At 42.2% G+C, this 13,437-nt stretch overlaps 1 pseudogene; it reads right to left on the bottom strand.

Moving 5' to 3' along the window:
- Positions 1–12,435, bottom strand: part of LOC111951743 (voltage-gated delayed rectifier potassium channel KCNH1-like) — a 65,583-nt pseudogene extending 53,148 nt beyond the window's left edge.
- Positions 12,436–13,437: the final 1,002 nt, after the last annotated feature.

The raw sequence follows: 13,437 nt of genomic DNA, 5'->3' as shown, positions 1-13,437 counted from the left end.
AGCAGGTCGATGACGAACCAGGTCTTCAGGTAGTTCATTCTGATGAGCTTCGGGTCAGAGATGACCTCTCCGGCCGGGCCCACAAAGGTAGTGTGGAAGTTGAGCACGATGTCCACCAGGAAGATAACGTCTACAATGCTGTCCACCACCAACCACGTCACGTTGTTCTGCTTGGTCTGGAAGAGGAGAGGAGAGAATCTTTGGTATAGTATCGGAGAGAATCTTTGGTACAGTAGCAGAGAGAATCTTAGTAGAGCGGAGAGAATCTTAGTAGAGCAGAGAGAATCTTAGTAGAGCGGAAGAGATCTTAGCTAGAGCGGAGAGAATCTTAGTAGAGCAGGGAGAATCTTAGTAGAGCAGCAGAAGAATCTTAGTAGAGCAGAGAATAGAACTCTTAGTAGAGCAGAGAGATCTTAGTAGAGCGGAAGTAGAACTTAGTAGAGCGGAGAAAAGAGCGGAGGAGAAAATCTTAGTAGAGCGGAGAGAATCTTAGTAGAGCGGAGAGAATCTTAGTAGAGCGGAGAGAATCTTAGTAGAGCAGGGAGAATCTTAGTAGAGCAGAGAGAATCTTAGTAGAGCAGAGAGAATCTTAGTAGAGTGGAGAGAATCTTAGTAGAGCAGAGAGAATCTTAGTAGAGCAGAGAGAATCTTAGTAGAGCAGAGAGAATCTTAGTAGAGCAGAGAGAATCTTAGTAGAGCAGAGAATCCGTGTTACAGTAGGGGAAATAATCTATTATACATCCGAGATTATTACATTTATAATAAATTATTACAATGTTATTACATCTATATTGTATCCCTGAGGACAGGATCCTTATTTTTGTAGAGAAGAGACACTTTATAACAGAAAATAGAGTGGTTGATGTCACAAGCCTGCATAGCTCTAGAATGTGTTGATAATATACTGTTTGTTATGGTTGAGTTTGGTTCAGTCCCAAATGGCACCCTAGATAGGATAATGCACTATATTTCGTGCACTGGTCTTTTCCAACAAGCACTGACTTTGCTGATAGCTTCTTTATTGAGGAAAAATGTACTTACTACGYCTGTGACATGTGGTTGTCTCACATAGCTATATTAATTAAGATGAATGCACTAACTGTAAGTTGGTCTGGATAAGAGCATCTGCTAAATGACAAAAATGTAAATAATGGCAGCCATCTTGGTCAGGGATAAATGATATGTAATTCAATTCAAAGGTTCAGACCTTGAAGGAGACGTTGTAAGGAACCATGATGGCGGTGTAGAAAGTCAGGATGAGGATGACCCAGTCCCAGGTGGTCTTGAAGGCGCAGTAGTGGAGGATGATGTGGGGCGGCGTCTTGGGCGTCTCCTGCTTGTACTGGGGGAGGATGTCTGAGCCCAGCTGGAGGACCTGCAGATTGTATATCTTTGATGAGTTTGATTGAATAAAATCAAAGAAGGGTTTGGGGTAAACAGAGAGGTTACAGTTCACTTAAAGGTTGCTTACAGATTGTTACATCCATATATGGTGTGTGGGAGACAAGTGTGTSTGTGTGCGCGCGAGTGTGTATATGAGTGTACATGTGTCATTTCCGTGCATCTCTGTAATCACAAAGGACAGAGACAAATGAGTACACAGCACGGGGGCACATGCCTCACCCATAGCCAAATGGAATGGCAACAAGCTCACACACATCTTCCCCCATACACACGCATGGCTTAGCTTTATGAGAGTAGAGTTATAAACATTCACAACAGACATAAATACAGACGCATGCCTTAGCTTTATGAGAGTAGAGATATAAACATTCCCAACAGACAGAACTATGAGTGTACCTCAGCTAGGCGGGAGTGCTTGTGAACGTTCTCTCCTTTGTGTACAGTAGGCTGTAGCTGCTGTAACACCCCTCTACTGCTGGTCAGAGCACGAGTTAGCCGAGCGAACTTCCCCCAACCTGAGGCAACAAAAAAAAACATGTTTTGGGTTAGCGGTCCTTGTGAAGATAATGAGAGTGCTAATAGTTTTAGAAAAGATCAATAAGATTGAACTTATTAATTAGTCAGTGTTATTACTAATAAAACAATGTGTTTCGATAAAAAGCAACACCCTGATGAAGGCTTTAGACAAAACACATTTTTTATAATAATGTTATGATATTTTATTGTAAAACACACACACACAGCCTACCCTTAAACGTTTTGTATAATAAAGACTGATTTGTATCATCTATAGGGGACTATCCCAGGAAGGTACTGTAGGATCACATCCTCTGCTACCACTCAAACTGTCACTCACCTTTCGAGGTTTCATCTTCTATTGGCTGTTTAAAGGCTGTGATGTCACTGAAGGTGCACAGAAACAGCACCACTTTTTCCTGTTCGTTTCGTATAGGGCTATCTTCACAAAGAACCATACCGGCGTTCCTGAGACGAGAGAACATACACTGGTGAATAAACATAGCTTCATCTATAGCAATATTTGTTTGATACAAATCGATCAAATGGGGAACACAACCATCAACAGTAACTTATTTTGGGAGTTATAATTGGGCCTGTATTCACAAAGCACGTGAGTGTAGGAGTGCTGATCTAGGATCAGGTCCCCCCTGATTCATTATGATCTACAAGACAAATTGGATCCTAGCTCAGCACTCCTACTCTTGAGACGCTTTGTGGATGTGGCCCCTGATCTCCAGCGTTCGTGCTGTTCCATGCGGCGTTGGAACATCATTGTACATATTCATAAGAAATGGCTGAATACATTTGCATTATGAGGCTTTTTTTTTAAATTCAATTGGTACTTACTGTTCTTTTTATACATGAGTATTTCAAATGAATTCATCTCGTAGTTTTCGAACGTTAGCCGTACTTTCTGGCTAGTATCTTTGTCTGTGAGCTCCCCGTACATGAAGCTAGGAAAACACAAAACAATGTGTTTATTTTATGACAAAAGAAACATTAAAACTCAAGTACGTAGACATGTTAGTGGGTTAGTTAGAGCAAAACAGTGAAATAAGGCTGTTAGCCCATGAATATTGTTGTCTGTGTAAATCTAGTCAATCTTTTGAACTGCCTTACTGAGGAGGACAACAGGGTGTGTTAAGTGTACTCACCAATTTTTCTTCTGATTGCACAAACAATGTCATAATCTGAATTCTCTGTCCTTTTCACTTCTCTCCCATTCCCTCGCTCTGACTCTTAACTGTCTATTTCTCTCCCCCCCCCCCCCCTCCCGGAGTATTCATTGCCTAAACGTTCTCCCTACCTTACAGGCCTGTCCCTGTGGGCTGAATGGGCTGATGCTTGTAGATGCTAAAAGAGATGACGCCGTCAGGGGACTCTTCCAAGACACACACACACACTTCCGTCCCTCGGCCTCACAGTGACTCAACATCAGCGAGTCAAATCCCAGATCCATCACAGATTACACCAGTGTGGGCAGAGAGGTGTGGCAGACAGACTGTCTTGTTTCTCACCTAAGGAAGTGTTTGTAGACACAGGCCTAGTAGATCTGTTCTAGCCCATCTGATTCAACTAGTCAAGGGCTTGATGATTAAACAACTAATGTGTTGGTTCATTAGCTAGACTCAGGTGTGCTAGAGGTGGAATTGATCATGTGAAAGGCCTGGTGATCCCAGAGGTGCTGTCGCCATAGAATGTAGAGTCAAATTAAATGACCACATTGGTATTTGATGGGTTCCACCACTAACAAACCTGATTCAACTAATGAAGGTTAAGGGCTGGATGATTAGTTCATTGGTTGGATTGATCTTGTGAAATGCAGTGGTCCAGGATGAGAAACAACTATCTTAGGGCTTTCGTTAGCACACTGATCCATTTTTACTCTCGCATGCACAACARATCCATCTTTAAAGACACAGTTAGCTCCAGCAGCACAGTGGTGGCATACTGATCATGATGCTACACAGTGGGCCAGAGGTTCTTTCCAAGAAAGATCAGCCAGCCAACTATCAGCTCTGTAGCAACACACACACACTTTATTTAACCTTTAAGCAGGGAGTCATGCTGAGACCAAGGTCTCTTTATCAGATGAGCCCTGCACGAACACATCAATAAACATCAATTACACTATACATATCTAAAAATTATTTCAAGTTACTGGCCTCAGAAATTGCAGCCCAAATAAATGCTTCAGAGTTCAAGTAACAGACACATCTCAACATCAACTAGAGACTGCGTGAATCAGGCCTTCATGGTCGAATTGCTGCAAAGAAACCACTACTAAAAGACACAAACAAGAAGAAGATACTTGCTTGGGCCAAGAAACACGAGCAATGGGCATTAGAACAGTGGAAATCTGTCCTTTGGTCTGATGAGTCCAAAATTWGAGATTTTTGTTTCCAACCGCCATGACCTTGTGAGACACAGAGTAGGTGAACGGATGATCTCCGCATGTATGGTTTCCAATGTGAAGCATGGAGGAGGAGGTGTYATGGTGCTTTGCTGGGGACACTGCTGGTAATTTATTCTGCAGCGATACGCCATCCCATCTGGTTTGCGCTTAGTGGGACTATAATTTGTTTTTAAACAGGACAATGACCCAAAACACACCTCCAGGCTGTGTACGGGCTATTTGACTAAGAAGGAAAGTGATGGCGCTGCATCAGATGACCTGGCCTCCGCAATCATCCGACCTCATCCCAATTTAAACGGTTTCGCATGAGTCGGACCGCAGTGAAAGAAGAGCAGCAACAAGTGCTCAGCATATGTGGGAACTCCTTCAAGACTTATGGAAAAGCATTCCTCATGATGCTGGTTGAGAGAATGCCAAGAGTGTGCAAAGCTTTCATCAAGGCAAAGGGTGGCTACATTGAATAATCTAAAATATATTTTGATTTGTTTAACACTTTTTTGGTTACTACATGATTCCATATGTGTTATTTCATAGTTTTGATGTCTGCACTATTAATGTAGAAAATCTCTCTCTCTCTCTCTCTCTCTCTCTCTCTCTCTCTCTCTCTCTCTCTCTCTCTCTCGTTTAACACACTCTGGTTTCACACCACTGATTGCAGTTCTCGAGGTATGGTCTGTTCCAGTGTGTCTATAAATAAGTCTGGAGTTCAGTTAGCTTTGAATTGTGAATGACAGGGTCATTCTAATGAGACTATTTTGGGGGCTGCTCGAGAGGAGCGAAGACGCAACGGCTCCCAAAGACTAGTCGCTTCTTCTGACATTACTCCTGACAGGAACATATCTTGACACACCATGCACCGGCAGTCTGGGTTGTGTTCATTAGGGCACACTGTAGCAGAATGTTTTGCAAAAGAAGATTAAGACAAGCATTTCTTATTGGACAATAACTGCTAGGGTGCAACATCTCCCTAAGACTGTCGGCTTCATCTGACATCACTCCTGACAGGAACATGTCTTGACACATCACGCGCTGGGACCGGTGCCGTTCCCTTCAGATGGAGGTTCTTCTCAGCTAGAATTGCCAGACAATTCTAGCCGAAATGTTGTGTTTGATTCCCCACTATATGGTCGACCCAAACAACACTGTGCTGGCTCAGATGTTTTCTCAAGTTGTCCTTCCCAACACAGTCCGAGCATCTATGATGATGCGTCACCAGGCCCGCCCAGTACAATTCAGCTCAGTACTGTGAAAAGTGTATTGGTGTCAAGTTAACAGTTGTTTTTATATGGAAGATGTGCTTATTGTTCTCACAACTTTAGTTTGAACTTAAAGAACAGAGAATAGTACCTTAAATAAGGAATATAATACCTTTATCCCAGCAATTGTAAAATGCGTAAGAAGAGCTTTAAAAACACCCATGCTTTTTCACACAATAACAACTAATCTGGCTTTGTTAGGAGCTGAGCAAGCAGAGCTTGCTGACATTGAACAAGTCACCTTCGGAGAGTCTGAATAGGGGTTTGTTTCTTATTTTTTGCTGACTGGGATTAGCTGTAGAGTATGGGCTTTAGTTTGGCAAGGAAAGGTGATTCTCTTGTTTTACTCAATTTTTCTTTTCAATGTAAATTTTTCTGCATAATTATATAATCCTGTTGGGCTGAAGTAAAAGAGGTTATCAACGAAGCAAAGAATCTGGTAATTGAATATACAGTATCTGAAAATAATTCTGCATGTAGGAACTATGGAGTAAAATGAGCTGAAGAAGAAGAACCCAACAACAAGTACAAGAAAGCTAACTCTGGCACTATTGCACCTCAGTGTTTTCTGAGATGTAGGCGATTATTGTTCAGTGTTGCTGTTAAATAAATCTACAAAACAGATGGAAGGCAGTGTACTGTACCTGCATGTGCTGCTCTTCTGCATGACTTCCGCCCTGTGGTACCCCGACAGCTTGCAGAAGCCATCGTTGCTATAGACGATGGGCCAGTCCACGATCTGAGCATTCCCAAGAACAAAATTGGTATCTGTCAAAGATGAGGGGGAACAGAGTAGAAGGTAAGGCTCACTCGTTTGAGATTGCTCAAAGTTATCAACAACACATTACGTGGGGTGGGGAAAAAGAGTGGAGGCGGGCAGGATTGGGACCAATTACATTTCAGTACAGTCATGATGAGGAACTGAATTTAATTCAAAATTTGGAAAGAAAATCCAAATGCATGAATTGAATTTCAATGAGTTCCAAAAAACTGAAGTGAAATGGTGTTGACACCAACCCAGGGTCGGCATCGACAGGCGACAGCACAGTCATATCGCACGATGGAAGCCACTACAGTACAGTGTGAAAACAGAGCAGCAGAATAATCCTTCACATACGGGTACTGTACTCAGTCTCAGACCATCCTTACCCTTAATGCTGAGTAAGTAAGCACTGCATGTGGGGAGGGTTAGTTTCAGTTAGGCTGGAAGGGGTATACATAAGACTGTCATAATGCCTACGTAAGCATGACATAATGTCTGCATAAGCATGACATAATGCCTACATAAGCATGACACCTGGGGCTTCATTTTGACCGAACAGAAATGTGCAGATTGTGTTAGAGAAGTCACTCCCAACACTGGAGACAACAGCATCTATTTCAAAACCACTCATTGTACCTATGAGAAAGTAGAGACGATCCACGCAGGGTTTAAATCAAAGAGTGTAGATTTGTTTTGAAATAGATAGCTATGATGCTGAGTATGTAAAGTGATACCATTTTTAGCACTGTCAAAATCCCACTCCAAGTGTTCCTGGTACAGTACATGTACAATTGATGATTTCTCACAGAGAACATTAACTTCTCAGAGGTTTAAAGTAAACTTAGACATCAAAAGGTTAACAAATACTACCAGGTGATTATAAAATATGATAGTTTGTTGTTTCTTTCCCTTATGTAAAACCCCTTCAGATATACAGAAAGGCATAGAAACGCCTGTCTGTCCCAGCCAACAGACTCACTGAAGCTTACCACAGCACACTTCTATGCTGACAATGGCGATTCTATGCAGCTAAATAGCACATGTATAATATCACATTTGTATGAATTTGTGATTTGGGGAAGGAAGGAAAAGCAAGCTCTAAAAAACAATACAGGAGTCAATGTGATGAGGATCAAATAGGCTTTTGATCCATTCACAAATTACTGACATAGGAGCTACTCAGACAGCTACAGAGCTCGGAAAGTCTGCACCTAAAGCTTCAACCATAGACTGTATTACCTAACTGGAGTCAACAGGACTCATGCACAGGACTGGCAACAKACACACACACAGTTTATTTGCTGTGTTCCACCATCTTTTTATGGAAGAGAAGATACACTGGCAATCCTAAGGATATTTCTGACAAAGGATTATGGAAAACTCCCAAATCTTAGGGATGGTTTCCACCATATATAAAATCCAGATTTAACCCTTTGCTGACTGCAYCACACAAAGGAAGAAAGACGGAGTCCGAGTTATACTGTACATTCACACCACTGTGCAGTTCATTCCCTGTCTCAATACGAGTTGGGTGTAATACCTATGAACAGCACTGATCTCTGTTATTCTGCATGTTCAAAGGGAAACTTAACTTCACTCCAATCCTCTGAAGCAACACACACACACACACATACACACGCGCGCACACGCTCGCTCTCTCATCACAAACACCCTCTTGAAAGTAGGTTAACGTCTCAGAATCCAGGGGGGAAAGTGGGAATAGGAGAAGAATTATCGTAGCAGTGTATGTCGAGCCTCAAGATTTCATACCATGCAGCTTTTAAAAGACATGCTACTGTAAATTCCTCCAGGTACTCTGGGCCTTGTATTGTTGCTGGGCAAGTTTGAACATTTCTGAAGGCAAAATAGCATTACCATGAGAAAACATGTTTACACAATAGTACCCAAATGAGTTTATATTTGTTCCATACTGTAAACACACAACGTGTTGTCTTGTCTCATTTATGAAACTGCTGTGTTGGCAGTTTGTATCGAATAGTATAGCTTCTGTATTGATCACTAAGACAATATAGCACAGTATGTGTGTGTGTGCGCTTCAGTTCTGTCTCCTTGTCGTTAACTTTCGGGAGATTTCTGGCCAGTCAGCTCTGAGATTAGGGGACTGACAGACACATGCCTGACAGACTACAGGGAAATCACTCTCTCTTTGTTGATTCCTCCACTATTGCACAATATGTTGTTCACATTGTTGTTATAAAAAAGCACAATTGAATCTGCCAGTACATAATCAACCTGGCATCCATTAAAAGGGGCATGCTACAGTAGCATACTAAATAACAAAATTATGTAATGTTTGTGGTGTCAAAAAGTCACACGTCATCAACATGGAATGGCAACAAAACACAAACTAAATGTACTACTCAACAATATAAAATACACAAACTACCAAACTACAAACTTCACCAAGATAAATGAAGACAAACACAACTGACACAAGCACAACTACAGCGCTATGAAGTAGAACGTTCCATGCCAACATTTGTTATTTTACAATGTTTTTTAAAACAACCGTAGGATGCCGTCGCTGATAGGTAGCTAAACATCAGTCATCTATGCCCCAACAAAGAACAAGTGTCCTAGGAACTGAATTAACAGTCACAAACAGTTACTAGCACAGAACGTCTCCGAAACTTTAGCTGGGTAGTGTCTATGAACCGAAAATAGTAGAAGTTAATGATGTTAAATGAAAAGAGAACAGGTGGCAAAAAGAAGCAGGTYTCTGTCCCCCAGGCCAGGATTTTAAGCCTATGTCATAGACTTGGATTAATTTGCTTTGCAAATGAACAGCAATTGGTACAGAACAACAGACATAGTACATGGAGTTAATAGACGGTGAGATTAGGGGAAAAACATGAGCAGCACTACAAAACATGGGTTGGGTTTATACCTGTCTGTCTATGTGATAATGTCCATACTGAAAAGTTGAAAAGAAAAATGGTTAAAGTAACAGTGACAAACTAACTGGTACGTTTCATTTGAGTGATTTTTGTAATGCTTTTTCCACAACCAACATTTCACATGTCGACATATTGAGTTACACACGTTCTTTGAGCTCTTGAACTAAAAGGAGTAGTTGTGTGACTTTGCAAAATCACAATGAACTAGCTACACGACTTGGGTTATGGCTCGGTCTCAATGCCCTTGTTCACTCTTCCTCCTGAACTTCGATCAATGAGTCCACTCTAATCCATGCCACGTGTCTCCTTCTGCCCTGTCCTGCCCTGCTATGACTGGTGTGTGGAGTAGCTTGGTGTATAATGGCTGCCGTGCTTCACCCAGGGTCCTGTTCATTAGGGAACCAAACAGGAGAAAATGGACTTGTACACCTAAAGTTACACAAACTGTAATGCTGCTCTAATAAACACGACCCTGGTTGGTGCTTCTACTCATTGGTTACCACTATACATCACTAACCAGGCAGTGGGACCCCAATAGACTATAGTTGGGCAACAATGGCTGACAACAGTATTTTCTGAAAATTTTGAATTGACGAGGAGAAAACTTTAATGGATTGAGGACTGTGCCATTCAATTAGTTTKTTTTGGTTTTACATAAGGTCATTCTTAAAAAGCAAAGGTGTGGTTGATTGTCCAAGGAGGGACGCTCATGAATGAGAGGGGTGTCCCCAAAATTGGGGTGTACCTCAAACATGTAGGCCTGGTGCAATTGCACATGGGTAATGTAGCCTACCCACCTGGCCCCGCCTTGCTGCCTCATTGGATATGGATGTCTCCTTCCATCCCACCTACACTTGTCCTACTCATTTGTGTTTCTTTCATAAATTTGGTAGGCTACCAATAACTATGTACTTTGTTTTGTTATTTTGGCAGAATTGATTGACCATACAGTTAAGCAAACTTTCAGTGAACAGTTAGTCCAAACAGCATTTGTAGATTAAGACAAACAAGGCTAAATTAAACATCTATTCTTCCTTTTTCATGGAATTGTGGTGGCAAATAACATTTACTTATATTGAAATAAGTATTTTAATCAATATGTATTAGTGGAGAAGTAACGAGGAACCTATGCTATTACGTTGATTAAGAGATTTTACGTCTAGCATAAAAATACACTATATAGACAAAAGTATGTGGACACCCCTTCAAATAAGTGGATTCGGCTATTTCTGCCACARCCGTTGCTGACAGGTTTATAAAATCGACCACACAGCCATGCAAACGCCATAGACAGTGACTTTCAACGTTGCACAGTCATAGGATGTCACCTTTCCAACAAGTCAGTTCGTCACATTTCTGCCCTGCTACTGTAAGTGCTGTTATCGTGAAGTGGAAACGTCTAGGAGAAACAACGTCTCAGCCGCGAAGTGGTAGGCCACACAAGCTCACCGGACGGGACCGTTGAGTGCTGACGCACGTAGCGCGTAAAAATCGTAATGTAATGAAACAGCAGGGAGCAGGTCTCGAAGTCCGGCGCGCTATCGACTGTGCCGCAAAAGCGTGCTCGTGCAGCAGAGTCGATTTCCGCGCTTATAAAGCTTATAAACCCAGGTTTGTTACACTACTCCCTCTTTTCAAAGAGCGCGTCCTCGCGCTAGCTTGCGACTCTACGTMTTACAGGAACGCGCTCACCGGCCAAGCACACCCACTGTCGTGGATGCAAGGTCCGATCACTTCTGACACCAATGTAATGAAACAGCAGGGAGCGGGTCTCGAACCCTCGACCTTCTAGCCCGAAGTCCGGGGCGCCATCGACTGTGCCGTAAAAGCATGCTCGTGCGGCAGAGTCGATTTCCGCGCTTATAAACCCAGGGTCGTTACAGTATGTTTAACAAAAAAAAACACTACCGAGTCCCAAGCAATGTCAGCACAAGAACTGTTCGTCGGGAGCTTCATGAAATGGGTTTCCACGGCCTTCTGGGAAGGCATTCCACCAGATGTTGAAACATTGCTGCGGGGACTTGCTTCCAGTCAGCCACAAGAGCATTCGTGAGGTTGGGCACTGATGTTGGCTGTTATAGCAGGTGTCCACATACACTACATGACCAAAAGTATCTTCATGCGTAATCGATGCATAATCATGTCCATAATGAGACCCATACACCGTAGCTACTAGCTACTGTTGTGAAGAAAACACATGTATGGGCCTGTTTCTATAGGTTGGACTACATGTTGAAAACAACGACTATATCCATCCTCTCAAAGCCACACCAATAAAGAGGATGAAACAAAGAGCCTATTATTTTGGGTGGATTTTCTCAAAACGATAAGCAAATAGTATAGTTTAACTAGCCGACAGGACAAACAACTTTAAAGTGCAATTTAATCATCCCATTTTATTTAGTATATAAAAATGTGTTTATTCAAGATTTATTTTACTGTATAGGCAGACTACGGAGAAATAGCCTAGGCTATTTTTAGGCTGCATAATTTCCAAAATTGTGCGTTGCTGCTGATTCCATGGTAGTAAGGTTGCACTTTAGATAAATAAGAAGCGACTTTCTGGGGATGGGATATGCCCAAGCCTGACTGTAAAAAAAAACGAGGTGTGCCTGACAAATAGCCTAGTAATTGTATCCCATTTGATAAGTTCATAAACTACCATACAACTTTTACTAAGCATAGATGTTTGGAAAGGACATGGAAAATGTTTCCATTTGTGTTATGGTTATTCCGAASACTCCAAGTCACGACGACGTTGAGGAAGAAAAATCGCGCAGTTTCTCGATCCTAGCCATTCGTATGCTTTTTTACATGCCAAAGATTTAAAACCCCAACAGAAAAGTTTTTTTAGGGATACTCCATCATCAAGATAATTATCATAGGCATTACACATCTCATTGGAGCATGATCCTTACCGTTAGATCGTCTGACAATATTTTCTAAAAAAGTGTTTTGAGGGGCTACAAGTCCTCTCCTTCCTCCGGCCATCCTGGTTCGTCATTCAGTCGTCCGTGTGTGGAAGCGGTCGGTGGGGCTGTATGCTGTCAGCAAAACTATAACTCCAGACGTCTGTCTTCATGGTCCCTTTTATCTGTACGGAGTGAGTGAGCTTTAGATAAAGAACTCGTCTATAGCTGCTACTGCTACAAAGACTTCTCACAGTCGCTGGCTGCGCTTCCCCTGTCTAGCAAGCGCATACAGCACGTCAGGACGCGCATACGGAATTATCCTCCGCGCTTGTTTGAGCGCAGCGACGCGCCTTACTGGTGGTCCATGGGCTTTTATGGTTCTTCATTCAAACTCCGAGTGCCATCTGCCGGTGATATATGGCAGTGATTCGGAACCCTCTCCTCGGGGACCCCCAGCCGTTCCATGTATTTGATCTATTCCAGAGCTAGCGCACCTAATTCTACTTCTCAAGTCATTATCAAACTGTTGACTAGGCGAGTTAGTTGGGCCAATTCAGGGCTACACCAGAATTATGAAACGTCTGGGTATCCCTGAGGAGAGGTTTGAGAACCATTGATATATGGTATACCATCATGAAAGAACCATATTATACATCCACTAGAAAAGGGGTTTCCCAAACTCGTTCCTGACCCCCAGGTACACATTTTGGTTTATGACCTAGCACTACACAGATGATTCAAATAATCAAATCTTGATGTTGGTTATTTGAATTAGCTTTGTATTGGTCAAGCAAAAAAAAAAGTGTAACAGGGCCCCAGGACCCGAGTTTGGAAAACAAATCAAATTGTATTGGTCACATACACATGGTTAGCAGATGTGTAGCGAAATGCTTGTGCTTCTAGTTCCGACCGTGCAGTAATATCTAACAAGTAATCTCACAATTTCACAACAACAACCTTATACACACAAGTGTAAAGGAATGAATAAGAATATGTACATATAAATATATCGATGAGCGATGGCCGAACGGCATAGGCAAGATGCAGTAGATTTGTCCCATGGAATAAATGTTGCGGATCTTAATGTTTCTCCTCATAATCCTGGACTATCGGACCACCATTTTATTACGTTTGCAATCGCAACAAATAATCTGCTCAGACCCCAACCAAGGAGCATCAAAAGTCGTGCTATAAATTCTCAGACAACCCAAAGATTCCTTGATGCCCTTCCAGACTCCCTCTGCCTACC

This window comes from Salvelinus sp. IW2-2015, linkage group LG25, assembly GCF_002910315.2.
Source record: "Salvelinus sp. IW2-2015 linkage group LG25, ASM291031v2, whole genome shotgun sequence".
Lineage (NCBI taxonomy): Eukaryota > Metazoa > Chordata > Actinopteri > Salmoniformes > Salmonidae > Salvelinus > Salvelinus sp. IW2-2015.
This window is presented reverse-complemented; position numbering and strand designations above follow the sequence as displayed.